The sequence below is a fragment of the Lithobates pipiens genome, unplaced genomic scaffold, assembly GCF_037356315.1.
Source record: "Lithobates pipiens isolate NorthernLeopardFrog02 unplaced genomic scaffold, aLitPip1_a1.2 Scaffold_13, whole genome shotgun sequence".
NCBI lineage: Eukaryota > Metazoa > Chordata > Amphibia > Anura > Ranidae > Lithobates > Lithobates pipiens.
Genome location: NW_027507718.1, coordinates 117,310,163 through 117,325,561, shown reverse-complemented (window position 1 = coordinate 117,325,561; position 15,399 = coordinate 117,310,163). Strand labels below are relative to the sequence as shown.

At 46.4% G+C, this 15,399-nt stretch overlaps 1 protein-coding gene and 1 long non-coding RNA gene across 2 annotated transcripts in view; one reads left to right on the top strand and one right to left on the bottom strand.

Moving 5' to 3' along the window:
• YJEFN3 (YjeF N-terminal domain containing 3) overlaps window positions 1-15,399 on the top strand; it is a 358,972-nt gene that overhangs the window by 230,188 nt on the left and 113,385 nt on the right. The window lies entirely within an intron of this gene.
• LOC143974257 (uncharacterized) overlaps window positions 1-15,399 on the bottom strand; it is a 30,948-nt gene that overhangs the window by 10,732 nt on the left and 4,817 nt on the right. The window contains exon 2 of the long non-coding RNA XR_013272190.1: window positions 12,942-13,010. This is a non-coding gene — a long non-coding RNA (uncharacterized LOC143974257). The remainder of the gene's footprint in view (window positions 1-12,941; window positions 13,011-15,399) is intronic.

The following is a 15,399-nucleotide window of genomic DNA, read 5'->3' as shown; positions in this document are numbered from 1 at the left end:
TATAGGGTGCTACGGTACATAGGCCTGAGTGCAGTACAGTCTGCTGTTCTGTAAGGACCGCTATCGGTCCACAATACATAGGGTTGACGTGCACTACTGCTGACCGCTGCCCTATACTGCAGCAGTCCTTCATTGGTATAGGGACTGACGTACAGTCTGCTAATCACTAACACACAACCTGCTTGGTCCACAAAAGTTCTTATAAGGACTGGTAACTTGGTATAGGGTGCTACGGTACATAGGCCTGAGTGCAGTACAGTCTGCTGTTCTGTAAGGACCGCTATCGGTCCACAATACATAGGGTTGACGTGCACTACTGCTGACCGCTGCCCTATACTGCAGCAGTCCTTCATTGGTATAGGGACTGACGTACAGTCTGCTAATCACTAACACACAACCTGCTTGGTCCACAAAAGTTCTTATAAGGACTGGTAACTTGGTATAGGGTGCTACGGTACATAGGCCTGAGTGCAGTACAGTCTGCTGTTCTGTAAGGACCGCTATCGGTCCACAATACATAGGGTTGCCGTGCACTACTGCTGACCGCTGCCCTATACTGCAGCAGTCCTTCATTGGTATAGGGACTGACGTACAGTCTGCTAATCACTAACACACAACCTGCTTGGTCCACAAAAGTTCTTATAAGGACTGGTAACTTGGTATAGGGTGCTACGGTACATAGGCCTGAGTGCAGTACAGTCTGCTGTTCTGTAAGGACCGCTATCGGTCCACAATACATAGGGTTGACGTGCACTACTGCTGACCGCTGCCCTATACTGCAGCAGTCCTTCAGCGGTATAGGGACTAAGAGTTTTGTCACAGGGTGATTTAAAAAATGACAGGCAGAGGAAGAGGCAGGCCCTTCCGCAGGGGTGGTAGGGGTAGGGCAGGAGCAACAGCCTTGAGCCAAAGTGGGAAGTTGCAGAAGGTGCGTTCAATTACTTTAAAGGACGCACCAGACTTGGTTGAGTGGCTCACTCAGCCTTATTCTTCTGCACCCTCCTCATCCTCTCGATCTGCACCCTCTTCTTCACTCTCTGCTATGTGCACCCCCAAAGACACTACCACCAACAACACCACCACCACCACATACCTTCCGCTTGAGTGCAAATGGGGGCCTTCATGCTCCAGTGTTTTAATAGGGACCCCCGTATAAAAAGCATGAGGGTCAAGGACCAGTACTGGGTGGCAACGTACTTAGATCCCCGGTACAAACACAAAATGGCGGAAATGTTACCGCCGTCGCAGAGGGCTGTCAGAATGCAGCACTTCCAGGCCTTGCTTCGAGAAATGCTGCATTCTGCTTTTGCGTGCGCTGGCAGAGGAGCAATTCCCACTCCCAGAGAAGGATTTGCGGGTACCAATCCAACAGCGCCTGCAAGAAGAGGCCGGTTTGAAGATGTGTTGGTGACTTCGGATATGAGGTCATTCTTTCAGCCGACCCATCGACAGGTGTCATCCGGATCCAGCATCAGGGAACGCCTAGACCGTCAGGTGTCCGACTACATTGGGTTAACGGCCGATGTGGACGCTCTGAGGAGTGATGAACCCCTAGACTACTGGGTGGGCAGGCTTGACCTCTGGCCAGAGCTTGCCCAATTTGCAATCGAACTGTTGGCTTGCCCCTCATCCAGTGTCCTGTCCGAAAGGACGTTCAGCGCAGCAGGGGGGATTGTGACCGATAAGCGTACTCGCCTAGCTCACGACAGTGTTAACTACCTCACATTTCTAAAAATGAATGAGGCATGGATCTCGGAGGAATTCAACACATGTGATCAGTAGACCATGTATATGTCTATAAACAATTTTTGGAATCAAGCACACAGACCTTCTTAATTCATTTGGCTCACTTCCCTGACCCAAAAAAGCACACCGTACTATATGCCCCTACCCTCCTCTTTGAAGAGGTTGAGCGGTGTCATATTTCTACTGGGGCTGCTTATTATGAGGGGTTCCCACCATCCCTGTGCTGTGCTGACTTCCTCCTGGGTGTTCTTATTATGAGGGGCTCCCACCATCCCTGTGCTGTGCTGACTTCCTCCTGGGGGTTCTTATTATGAGGGGCTCCCACCATCCCTGTGCTGTGCTGACTTCCTCCTGGGGGTTCTTATTATGAGGGGATCACACCATCCCTGTGCTGTGCTGACTTCCTCCTGGGGCTGCTTACGGTGCTGCTGTCAGCGCTGTATGTCACGGAGCTGCTGTCAGCGCTGTATGTCACGGAGCTGCTGTCAGCGCTGTATGTCACGGAGCTGCTGTCAGCGCTGTATGTCACGGAGCTGCTGTCAGCGCTGTATGTCACGGAGCTGCTGTCAGCGCTGTATGTCACGGAGCTGCTGTCAGCGCTGTATGTCACGGAGCTGCTGTCAGCGCTGTATGTCACGGAGCTGCTGTCAGCGCTGTATGTCACGGTGCTGCTGTCAGCGCTGTATGTCACGGAGCTGCTGTCAGCGCTGTATGTCACGGAGCTGCTGTCAGTGCTGTATGTCACGGAGCTGCTGTCAGCGCTGTATGTCACGGAGCTGCTGTCAGCGCTGTATGTCACGGAGCTGCTGTCAGCGCTGTATGTCACGGTGCTGCTGTCAGCGCTGTATGTCACGGAGCTGCTGTCAGCGCTGTATGTCACGGAGCTGCTGTCAGCGCTGTATGTCACGGAGCTGCTGTCAGTGCTGTATGTCACGGAGCTGCTGTCAGCGCTGTATGTCACGGAGCTGCTGTCAGCGCTGTATGTCACGGAGCTGCTGTCAGCGCTGTATGTCACGGTGCTGCTGTCAGCGCTGTATGTCACGGAGCTGCTGTCAGCGCTGTATGTCACGGAGCTGCTGTCAGCGCTGTATGTCACGGAGCTGCTGTCAGCGCTGTATGTCACGGAGCTGCTGTCAGCGCTGTATGTCACGGAGCTGCTGTCAGCGCTGTATGTCACGGTGCTGATGTCAGTGCTCTGTATTACGGTGCTGCTGTCAGTGCTCTGTATCTCCTGCACCCTCTTGTTTGCCTACCCTGGTCCCTGACCTTCCCTCTCCTCCATTGCCTTCATTAGCTCCATAGTCCTGAATTGTCAGAACAATTTCCCAAATAAAAAAAAAATGCTTGTAGTTATCGATCCCAAATTCACCTCATACATGTATTATGCTATTGTCCAGGTGGTGGGACTACGTGCTACCCCCTAATAATTACCCCGTGGCCGCAAATTCGACCTAAAGGTTTGCGAAATTCGCCTCCCATTGAAGTCAATGGAGCCCGCGGCGAACGGTCGTTTTCGCGAACGTTTGTGCCCGTTCGCGTTTCGCGTTCGCGAAACGTCCCGTCGGAAGTTCGTCCATCACTACTGAACAACAACCTGAGCAAGAAACACCACCAATATTCAAGGAAAAGGAACAGAATATTGCTGAATCTGTCAGTGGTTTATGTGTATTCTGGGAAAAGGAGGAAAGTGGCTTCTGAAAAGGAGGAACTATGATGAGGACTATGATGCCCCTTTTGCTCCAGTTGCAAAGCAAAGTTTCCCCAACTGTATATGATTGTGAAACATTATGATATCAAAACAGCATTCCTTAGCAGTGATATTAAAGAAATATACACAACACATCCAGTAGGATATTTAAGAACTAGAGAATAGGGTGAGCTTCATGTTCAAGTTGAACCCATGTTCGACTCGAACATCCTCTGTTCGCCCTTCTGGCGAATTCCGAACGTTATGGGCAAAATTTGAGTGGCGCGTCACGGCCCATAATTCACTGCGGCATCACAGTGCATTGCTGGCTGCTGATTGGCCAAGCATGCACTATGAAATAAACCACTTGTTTCTTATACTACGTCTTTCCTTAACCACTTGGGTACCGCGCTATTGCCGAATGACGGCATTAGCGCGGACCTAGATTTCCGGGACTACGTCTATTGACGTCGTCCCGGTTACGAGCGGCCTGCGCGCCCCCTGAGGGGCGCGCGCGGCGCGCTCTGTGATCGGCGAGTCCGTGAGACTCGCCTGATCACCGATCCGTGTAAGGGGTCGATCCCGACCCCTTATCACGTGATCAGCTGTCAGCCAATGACAGCTGATCATGTGATAGAACGGAGCCGGTAATCGGCTATTATTCCTCCTCGCGCTGACAGCGCGAGGAGAAAAAAAAAAAGCCGATCACCGGCGGCCGTGATCGGGACATCAGTCCCGATCACGGCCAGCAATGAAAGTCACCACATGCCACCTGCCAGTGCCCACCTGCCTCCCGCAGTGCCATCCTGAAGTTTAACAAAGTAAAAGTAAGTGCCCCCCGTCTGTGCCCATAATGCCCACAGTGCCACCCACAGTGCCACCCCACAGTGCCACCCCACAGTGCCACCCACAGTGCCACCCACAGTGCCACCCACAGTGCCACCCAATCTGCCTCAAAGGTGCTGCACCCCAGTGCCGCCCATCAGTGCCCAGCAGTGCCGCCCATCAGTGCCCAGCAGTGCCGCCCATCAGTGCCCAGCAGTGCCACCTATCAGAGCCACCTATCAGTGCCACCTATCAGTGCCCATCAGTCCCATCTATCTGTGGTACCTATCAGTGCCCATCCGTGCCACCCATCCGTGCCACTTATCCGTGCCACCCATCCGTGCCATCTTATCTGTGCCCATCTTTGCCCATCAGTGCCGCCTTATCTGTGCCCATCGGTGCCGCCTTATCTGTGCCTATTAGTGCCGCCTTAACTATGCCTATCAGTGCCCACCAGTGCAGCCTATAAGTGCCCACCAATGCAGCCTATCAGTGCCCACCAATGCAGCCCATCAGTGCCCACCAATGCAGCCTATCAGTGCCGCCTTATCAGCGCACTTCAATGAAGGAGAAAAATGACCCGTTTGCAAAATTTTATAACAAACTATTAAAACATGATTTTTTTTGCATCTTTTTTTGTTTGTTTAGCAAAAAATAAAACTCCGAGCTGTAACTAAATACCACCAAAAGAAAGCTCTATTTGTGGGAAAAAAATGATAAAAATTTCATTTGGGTACAGTGTTGTATGCCCGTGCAATTGTCATTCAAAGTGCATCAGCGCTGAAAGCTGAAAATTGGTCTGGGACTGAGGGGGGTTTAAGTGCCCAGTAAGCAAGTGGTTAAAGACACTAAACATGCTATCCAAATTATTGAATCCACGCCTGCATGTGAGGATAGTATTCTTGTCACAGCAGACGTGGGTTCTCTATATACTATAATTGGCCATCAGGATGCCATAGGATCTGTAAAATGGGCCCTTGATGGATCTAATCTTCTGATTATACATAAGAATTTTCTTTTGGATGCCCTAGAGTTCTGCCGGACAAAAAATTACTTTTGGTATGACAACAAATTTTATTTGCAGGTACTTGGAGTAGCTATGGGTGCACGTTTCGCGCCCAGTGTTGCGAATTTGTTTATGGCTTTGTGGGAGGAGGAGACCATCTTTCATAATAGGACAACAAAACTTAAATGTTATTTTAGGTATATTGATGATTTAATCATTATTTGGGAGGGTAATATGACCAGCTTACAAATGTTCATGTCTAAGTTAAATGGAAATACCAAAAATATTACATTATCCTGGAATGCTGACCCCTCTCGTATATCTTTTTTAGATCTAGAATTTTTTAGGGAAGGTATGTCTTTCAAAACAAAGAACTTTTTTTAAAACAACAGATAGAAACGGGTTTATACCCTTGGATAGCTGTTATCATAGATTGTGGCTGTGCAATATACCTAGGGGCCAGTTTATATGTCTCAGACGCAACTGCTCTCTGAAGGAAGATTATTTTGCACAGTCAGAGATACTGGCTGAACGATTTATTCAGAAAGGATATCAAAGGAATGTTATCACAAAGGAAATCCAAGACATTGGTGACATTGATCGAGCTACACTGGTATCTGAGTCTAATGGTAGAAAGAAACAGAAGGATGGCTCAGAATTTAGGACCATTCTAGACTATAATATCCAGCACAGGAAATTTTAAAAAATTGTAATGAAGCACTGGGATATTTTGAAAAAAAGACTGGATTTTAGGTACCGTTTTACCATCACAACCTCGGTTTATTTATAGGAAAGCCCCTCTCTTAGGGACGTTTTAGCCCCCAGTGTTGTGGACCCTCCTGTTTTGAATGAAAACAGGATATTTTCTTTCTTAACTGGTTTTTATGGTTGTGGCCGATGTCCACCTTGTAAACAATGTAAACACAATGTGAAGAGAAGGAAAGATTTCGTAGCTTCAACTACTGGTATTACATATGCCATAAAAAACTTGATTATTTGTAATTAGGGATGGCCGAACTGTTTGCCCGGCGGTCATTTCGATGCGAATTTTGCGTGTTTGCGATTCGCCCGATTGGCAGACTATTGCTGCTGTTCGCCCGGTGGACATATGTGTTTACAGTGTGAAAGAACTTTGACCCATGATGACACATCCATCATGGGGTACAGGACAGCCAATTGAGACATTTCAGCAAATGGACAATTGGACATTCCCCCACCTTATAAATAGACCTGATCTGGCGGCCATTTTACATTCTGTCTTATGTCATTATAGGGAGAAGTTGCTGTGTGGAGCAGGGAGAGATTGTAGTGACACAAATCGCTAGCTATTAGGTCCACAAAAGTCCTTTTAAGGACTGGTATGGTATAGGTGTAGTACAGTATATAGGGTTCAGTGCACTGCTGTGCTGGTGATTGCAGCAGCCTGTCTTTTGTCAGTGCAGGGAGGGACAGGACGCTGTGTGCAGCAGGGACAGTCAGTTTAATCACTAGCTATTACTATTAGGTCCACAAAGGTCCTTTTAAGGACTGGTATAGGTGTACAGTATATAGGGTTCAGTGCATTGCAGTGCTGGTGATTGCAGCACCCTGTCTTTTGTCAGTGCAGGGAGGGACAGGACACTGTGTGCAGCAGGGACAGTCAGTTTAATCACTAGCTATTACTATTAGGTCCACAAAGGTCCTTTTAAGGACTGGTATAGGTGTACAGTATATAGGGTTGTACACGTATAATATACTTTCTTCCAAATATAGAAAGAATATTATACTTGACTGCCGCCCTATTCTGCAGCAGTCCTTTACCAGTGTAGGGACTGAGGTACAGTCTGCAAATTACTAGCTACTAGGTCCACAAAGGTCCTTGTAAGGACTGGTGCAGTATATAGGTGTGTAATACAGGTATAAAATACTTGCACATATAGAAAGCATAGTATAGTGCATTTCTACTGTGCAGCATTGTGACTGCTGAGCGGTTCTGCAGTGATACTACAAAGGGTGACAAACGCAATAAAAAAAAAAGTATTATAATTGGTGTGATAGACCAGTGGCCCCAAAAAATGACAGATTGAAGCGGGGTGTTATATACCTTCTTCCACATACATACTGCATTTCTCTAGAGACTTTTGTCACATTTAAAAAATGACAGGCAGAGGAAGAGGCAGGCCCTTCCGCAGGGGTGGTAGGGGTAGGGCAGGAGCAACAGACTTGAGCCAAAGTGGCAAATTGCAGAAGGTGCGTGCGATTACATCAAAGGATGCACCAGACTTGGTTGAGTGGCTCACTCAGCCTTACTCTTCTGCACCTTCCTCATCCTCTCGATCTGCACCCTCTTCACTCTCTGCTGTGTGCACCCCCAAATACACTACCACCAACAGTGCTCTCTATCACGATGCTGGTGTCACGGCTCTCTCTCTCTATCACTGTGCTGGTGTCAGTGCTCTCTATCTCGGTGCTTGTGTCAGTGCTCTCTATCTCGGTGCTGGTGTCAGTGCTCTCTATCACAGTGCTGGTGTCAGTGCTCTCTCCTCCATTGCTTTCATGCGCTCCTGAGTCCTGAATTGTCAAAATTTCACATATAAAAAAAGGATGCTTGTAGCTGTCGATCCTAGATTCACTTCATACATGTGTTATGTCAGTGGCCATGTGGTGGGACTATGTGTGCACAGCTAGTAATTATTTTGTGGCTGGAAATATGATCTGTAGGTTTTTAAAGTTCGCCTGCCATTGAAGTCAATGGGGCCCGCCGCAAACTTTGCGGTTTGCGAACCTTCGGCCGCGTTCACGGTTCGTGTTCGCGAAATGTCCCGTCGGAAGTTCGTCCATCTCTACTTGTAATACTATTGGTGTTGTTTACGTGTTCAAGTGAGATTGCGGTTTGCAATATGTAGGTAGAACCTCGAGACCGCTTAGCGTTCCCATTGGAGAGCACGTAAACAACATCAAAAAAGGACTGAAGACTCATAATGTCTCCAGACAATTTAAATACTTTCATAATAGAGACCCAAAGTGTTTAAAATTTTGGGGTTCCCCCCGTTCCCCCACACTTATCTTCTAGTGCAGTGAAGATATTAAACTTTCATACTTTTTTTATTTATTTATTGATACCTTTCAGATGCTCGTGGTTTTTTTTCGTCCATGTACATGTTTTTGATATATACATATTAAAAATATTTCTGTATTATTTATTTTATGAATTACTGTATAAAAATGCTTTACGATTTGTAATGATTATTTTTAGTAATTTAATATGACAGTAGTGAATATGCACGGTTTGTAATGTATGGCATATACTATTTAGCCTATAGGTGTCCCCACATCTTTTTGGTGCTGGTGTATAATGTGTGGATGTTTCCGCTTCATGGTCTTCCAGTCACGACATCCTTTACACTGCGGACACCTCACGTGGACCTTAGACTCCTATATAGGTACTGCTGGGTGGGTGCTGGGTGGCATAGTAGTTCCACCCACCGCTGACGAAGTCCGTTCGGACATAACGTACGTACGGGGGAAGAGCTACGGATTGTGGTTGTCTGAATCTTTCATATTTGTTATTTTTATGTCGTTTTTAAATACTGCACGCTGTTGAGCCATATAGTAAGCACTTTCTCAGCTGTTTGCTTGTTTGCTGCTATTTTTACAATAAAAAACGATCGGTACAGTCTGCACTGAGATCGCTTCCCCTCCTTTTTTGTATGGCTGATTTCTAAAACGCTGGTTAAACTGGATTGGGGCATCATCTTCACCCATGTGTGGAAATAATCTTTTCTGACCATTTGTTCATTCAGTGGTCCTCCGTATTTGGTAAGAGTACCTTATCTGTTTGGTGGAGGATTTACCACTGAGATGATATTACACTAAACTGTGGTGTGCACCGGGTGTTTATTTACAATACTATCCAGCTTCTCATCAGCATATGAACTGTATGAACTGTACCCATTGCGCGACAAGTTTTCTTTGCTTTGCACTGGGTGTTTATCCATAGAGTCTTTTGGCCTTTCATCAGTTTATGAACTTTATGAATTGAATGAAGTTTGTTTATTGAGCTTCACTTTTCTGTTTATTTTATATCTGTTTCTAAGGATTTGTGATTTGCCTTATAGTGTTCAGCTTGCAATTTTTTTTTTTATGTGTATATTAGATCATAGTGTGCGCTGAATGTTTCCTTTATATTACAAGCATGCACTAGTACCCGCATGCTTTGGCCAATCACATCGCAGAAAAAACAGAGAGCCATGATTGGCCAAAGCCAGGGTGGCTTTGGCAAATTATATCGCAGGGGGTTTAGTACATGCCCCACACTATATAAGACCACCTGCGTGTTGGCCTTGTGTAGTCTGTTGCGGTGGAAGAGAACGCTAGACAGAGAGACAGTGTCATTTGATTTAAGTTAGATAGAATAGGCAGGCGAGTTAGTTAGCTTCAGTTACAGTGTATAGAGGATATATATGCATCCCAGATGTGTTGTATATATATTTATACACTGTATTCAGTTTAGCTAGATCCGTTCCTGTTATTCTCTTCATAATATACTGATAGACAGGGAACTGCATTATTTTCACTTAGTGTACTGTGTTATTTCCACAGTGTGCACCTAAAGCTTTACCTGAATACAATTGCCGGCGTTCTCATACAAATACAGGCAGGGAGTCACAGTATTTTATTTTAGTTTCCTTTGCACAGTGTGCACCTAAAGATTACCTGAATTAAATTGCCGGCGTTCTCATACTAATAATACTACAAGCAGGCAGTTGATTCTGCTAGCTGCAGTATAATCAGTATATATATCCCAGCTTTGTGCAGCTACTTCTCCCTGCAGGCCATTAGGATGTCTGGAAGGCCAACAAGGAGAGGCAGACAGTCACAAGCCAATAAAAGAGGGCAAGCAGGCTCTGTGTCTAGAGGCAACAGTGCTGGTCGTGGACACTGTGCATCCTCATCAGCACGTGGCCGTGGGACACGCTCGTCCTTCTTTTCAGGACCTGGCCACGTTGAGCTGCAAGACTTGGTAGAGTGGATGACCAAGCCATCCTCATCCTCCTCATCCTCCCTCACCCAGGTTTAGGGTACTTTGGCAAAGCAGCTGCCAATGCGGCCTCTTCCCACGGCTCAATGGCATAAGTCACTCCTTCCCTAGCCCCACCATGTCCTCCTGAGGAGTCCCCCGAACTGTTTGACCACAGTGTTGGGTACATGCTCCAGGAGGATGCCCAGCATTTTAGAAGGCTCTGATGATGGTACCCAGCTAGAGGAAGGCAGTTACGTGAGCCCAGAGAGAGTGGGTGCCCAAGAAGGACAGCAATCTGGCAGTCATGTTCCCCCCGCTGCAGCGTAATGCCAGGTTTGCTCCAGTGATGAGGAGGGAGGGGAGGGGATGATGAGGTCACTGACTCCACGGGGGTGCCTGATAGGAGAGAGCAGGAGGAGGGGGAGGAGGCACATCTCCAATGAGGCAGGATGCCCTCCAGGGGCCAGCTTAAGCGCTGCTGTCTCTGCGAGTTATTCCAAAAGTTCTTTGGTGTGGGCCTTTTTTGAGATGAGTGCATCAGAAAGCAACGCTGCTATTTGCAACATATGTCTCAAGCATCAGCCGCTTGGGCACCACATGCTTGACCAGATATATGTCAACCTGCCATGCAGTTCGTTAGCAAGCGTACCTAAAAGACCCACACCAAAGAACAAAGCGGACCTCTCCATCAGCTGGGATCTCCAACCCCACTATACATTCAGTCCTCTCTGAAACCTGCACTGAGAGGAATGAAGGTGTAGAATTAGGTTTGTCACAGCCAAGTGCTTGCGGGCAATCTGCTATTGGTACACTGACGCCAGATTGTACCAGGCAAATTTCCCTGCCCCAGCTGCTGCACTGCCAAAAGAAGTTCACTCCCAGTCATCCACACGCCCAGCGGTTGTATGCTAGCTTGGCTAAATTGCTAGCACTTCAACTGCTGCCTTTTCAGTTGGTAGACTCTGCCTCCTTCCGTGAGTTTGTGGAATGTGCGGTTTCTCAGTGGCAGGTTCCCAAATGGCACTTTTTCTCATGGAAGGCAATTCCTGCTCTCTACCGGCATGTGGAAGGCAATGTCTTGGCCTCGCTGGACAGGGCGGTCAGCAGTAAGGTGCATGTTACCGCTGACTCATGGTCCAGCAGGCATGGACAGGGAAGTTACCTATCTTTTACGGTGCATTGGGTGACTCTGCTGGCAGCTGGGAAGGATGCAGGACAAGGTGCAGTAGTGTTGGAGGTTGTTCCGCCACCATGCCTCCAAAATGCTACAACTGGGGATTCTAACACCCCCTCCTCTTCTTCCTCCATGGCCTCTTCCTGTACTTTATCCTTGGAACCAGCGGTGCTCCATAGGCGTTCAAGTGGCTATGCAAGTACGTAGGAAAAAAGATGCCATGAGGTGCTTGCGCTGGTGTGCTCAGGGGACAAGAGCCACACTGGGGCAGAAATTCTGTCAGCTCTGCAGGGGCAGGCTGAGAGGTGGTTGACGGCACACCAGCTTAAGCCAGGAATGGTGGTTTGTGACAATGGCACCAACCTCCTCTCTGCCCTCCGACAGGGACAACTGACCCATGTGCCTTGTTTGGCTCACATCCTTAACTTGGTGGTGCAGCAGTTCTTGGGCAAGTACCTGGGCTTACAGGATGTCCTGAGGCAGGCCAGGAAAGTCTGTGTGCATTTCCGCTGGTCATATAATGCCAGTGCTCGGCTGGCTGACCTCCAAAAGGAATTGAACCTGCCCAAGAACCGCCTAATCTGTGACATTCCCACCAGGTGGAACTCAACGTTGGCCATGCTGCAGCAGCTGCACACGCAGCAGAGGGCCATCAATGAGTACCTGTATGACTATGGCACCAGGAAAGGGTCAGGGGAGCTTGTTTTTATTCTCCACGCCAGTGGGCCATGATCAGGGATGGAGCACACACTGCCTGGAATAATGGACATGGCACTTGAGGCAGAACAGAGGCAGAAAGAGGAGGACTTCCTTACCTCTCAAGGCCCCCTTTATCCAAACAGTGTTTCTGCTGGCCTGCCGATCACACAGGAAGAGGATGAGGAGGACAAGGAGGATGAGGAGGTGGAGCCTCAACTACAATATCTGTGAGTGGTTGCAGAGTTGTGGCACCAGTGCCTAAAGCCCAATTTTTCAGCCCCTGTTTAACAGGGGCGTGTAATTACAATTTTTGATGTAATACTTTGCAGCAGGGCTTATTTTGAGTATCAACATAAAAAAAGGAACAGTACAGAAGCATAGTAGCAGAGGCGGAATCACAAGACATAGCATGGTTAGAAATAAGCACGCTACCCGTGATAATGAGTCAGGGGCGCATACAACAAGGCAGAAGTGTGTGGTCGACCGAGCATGGGGGGTCAGCAAACACATACCGTCGGCTGTCCACTCCCAAACCCGAGAAGCCCGGTAAGTCCTGCCATAAGGCCTATGCATTACACTGAAATCGCAGCAGCAAGAGTCCGCCACATATACAATCAAAGTTAGTAGAGAAAGGACAGGAAAGAGATAAGAAAGAGCAGTGGCGTAACTAGAAACCTCAGGGCCCCGGTGCAAGAAATCAGGAAGGCCCCCCCCCCCCCCCAAAAAAAAGCATGATTTTGATTTTTTTTTTTTTTCCACTGTACAACAAAGTAAAACATTTCTGTTTCTGATTTCAACTTACCGTAACTGTCAAGAGGAAACTTCAGGATAGGACATGGTCACATGACAGGTCACAATGATGATAATGGATCTGCAAAATATCATGAAGAACAACCATAAATCAAGGCGATATATACATCCATTAGACAAAGTTATAGTCAAAGATCCACATTTCAATTATATATTTAAAGACATAAAATATAACATTTTGAATGAGATTAATTTGGAAATATAAAAACACTGTACATATGTATAGACACACAAACTTACTAAAAACCTTCAGAAAGGGTCCACAACAGGGCCAACAATAGCTTCTTCTTCAAAAAAAAAAAGGGTCCACAACAGGGCCAATAGCTTCTTCAAAAAAAGGGTCCACAACAGGGCCAATAGCTTCTTCAAAAAAAGGGTCCACAACAGGGCCAATAGCTTCTTCAAAAAAAGGGTCCACAACAGGGCCAACAATAACTTCCAACTTTTTTTTAGAACTGAAAAACTATTTCACACATTTAACTTTGTTTCTGTGAAGAAAGACCTGTAAAATTGAAAAGGTGTGTATATATATATATATTAGCATGGTTTATTGAAACTAGCATGCATTCAACTTAACTGGTTAGTTTAACTTGGAACCAAGCATGCGAGGTTCAACCATAAAAATAGGTTAGTGTAACTGGTAACAAAATTGAAAAAGTCTTTAGGGCAGCAATTCTCAACAAAGGTTCAGAGGAACCCTAGAGTTTCTACAGAGGTTATTGGAGGTTCCATGAGCTGGAGCTGATTGACCTCCTATCTGATGGCATCTGCTTTGATTTAGGGCCATTTGATCTATTTAGCTGTCTAAAAGGTGGCATTCTGACCACCACGATAAGAAAGACAGACCCACTGACCACCAATGTAGGCTTCATTCCTCCCATTGACCCCTAATGGATAGGTTTTAGTAAAAGTTCCCCAAGACTTGAAAATTGATGAAAGGATTCCTCTGGGGTAAAAAAAGTTGAGAAAGGCTGATTTAGTGTAACTTGTAACAGAACAGATATAACTGCAAACTTACTACGGTCATTAAAAATGACGACGCCTTGCTTTTGCTTCAGCAAAGTCATCTACAATGCTTTCGATGTTGAGTCTTCTAGCTCTCTCATTTTCTATGCTTAACAAAGCAAGCCCAGTGAGTCTTTGCTGAGACATGGAGTTTCTCAAATAACTTTTAATTATTTTTAATTTTGAAAAAGACCTTTCTGCAGTTGCTACGGTTACTGGGAGTGTGAGGAACAACAGTAATGCTATGCAGACATCTGGGACAGTAGAAGACAGTGCACTGTTTTCAACAAGCAGTAGGTGAGCAAGATCCTTTACAGTGGAACAACTGCGAACCTCTTTTTGAAGAGCTGAACGGAATGAAAGAAGCTGCCCGGGAAAATCTGGTGATAGATCCTCCTTGTAAAATTCATGCAGTTTGGATGCTGCTGCAATCAGATTATCATCAGATTGAGAAGCAAGAATGGCAGGCTGAACAATCTCAAATCTATGAAGGACTGCATTCATTCCTGTAAAGCGGTCTGACAGCTGGTTTATAATCATATCCAAACATCTATAAAATACAGTTGTTTTAAAGCGCTCCTCTGGATCAGATAATCTTTCATCAACACACAGCTCATCAAAGCGCCGCTTTACTTTTTTAATTCTTTTATTTGAAAACTTTGCTTCAATTGCCCATTTTTCTGCAAGTGTCACTGCAGTTTCTTTGGCTTCCTCGAAATTATTCCTGTAGCTGGAAAGGGCTGTAACAGCATTCTGAATGAGCTGCACTGCCCCAGACAGTTCCATGTCTTTTGATTGCAAGGCTTTTGAAATTGCATTCACATGGTTCAAGATTTTAGTTTGCAGGGCAACAAGAAGCACAAACTCAAAAGATTCAATTTTCTTTTTTAGATTTGCAGCGTCATCTCTTTCTATTGGTTTTGATGAAAGAAGGATTATTTTTGACAAAGCTTGCATGATGTCTGGAAAACGGAAACGAAGTGCAAGCAGGGAATCATGTCTAGAAGACCACCGTGTAGGGCAAAGCCGTTTCAGTGTGACAGAAGATTCAGATGTGAATGATGAGAGAAAGGCCCATCTGCGTATGCTTTCCCCAAAGAAGGTGTATAAATTATTCACCACATCAAAGAATCTAGAAACTTCTGGTATGTCAGAAACGGCATCCTGAATGACAAGATTTAGATTGTGTGCTGCACAATGCACATAGAGGGCATTCTTTTCCATCTTTGCTATCCGAGCCTGCACACCAGAATAGACACCACTCATTGTTGCTGCACCATCATAACCCTGACCACGACACTTTGATATTTCAAGGCCCTTGCTCTCTATGCAGGCAACAATATTGCTAGCAATCTGTGCTGCACTCTGATCTTCAATGGCATGGAACCCTAAGAAAGCCTCATTTATTGTTATACTGCGGGCTCGTTGATTTGCATCTCTTTCCA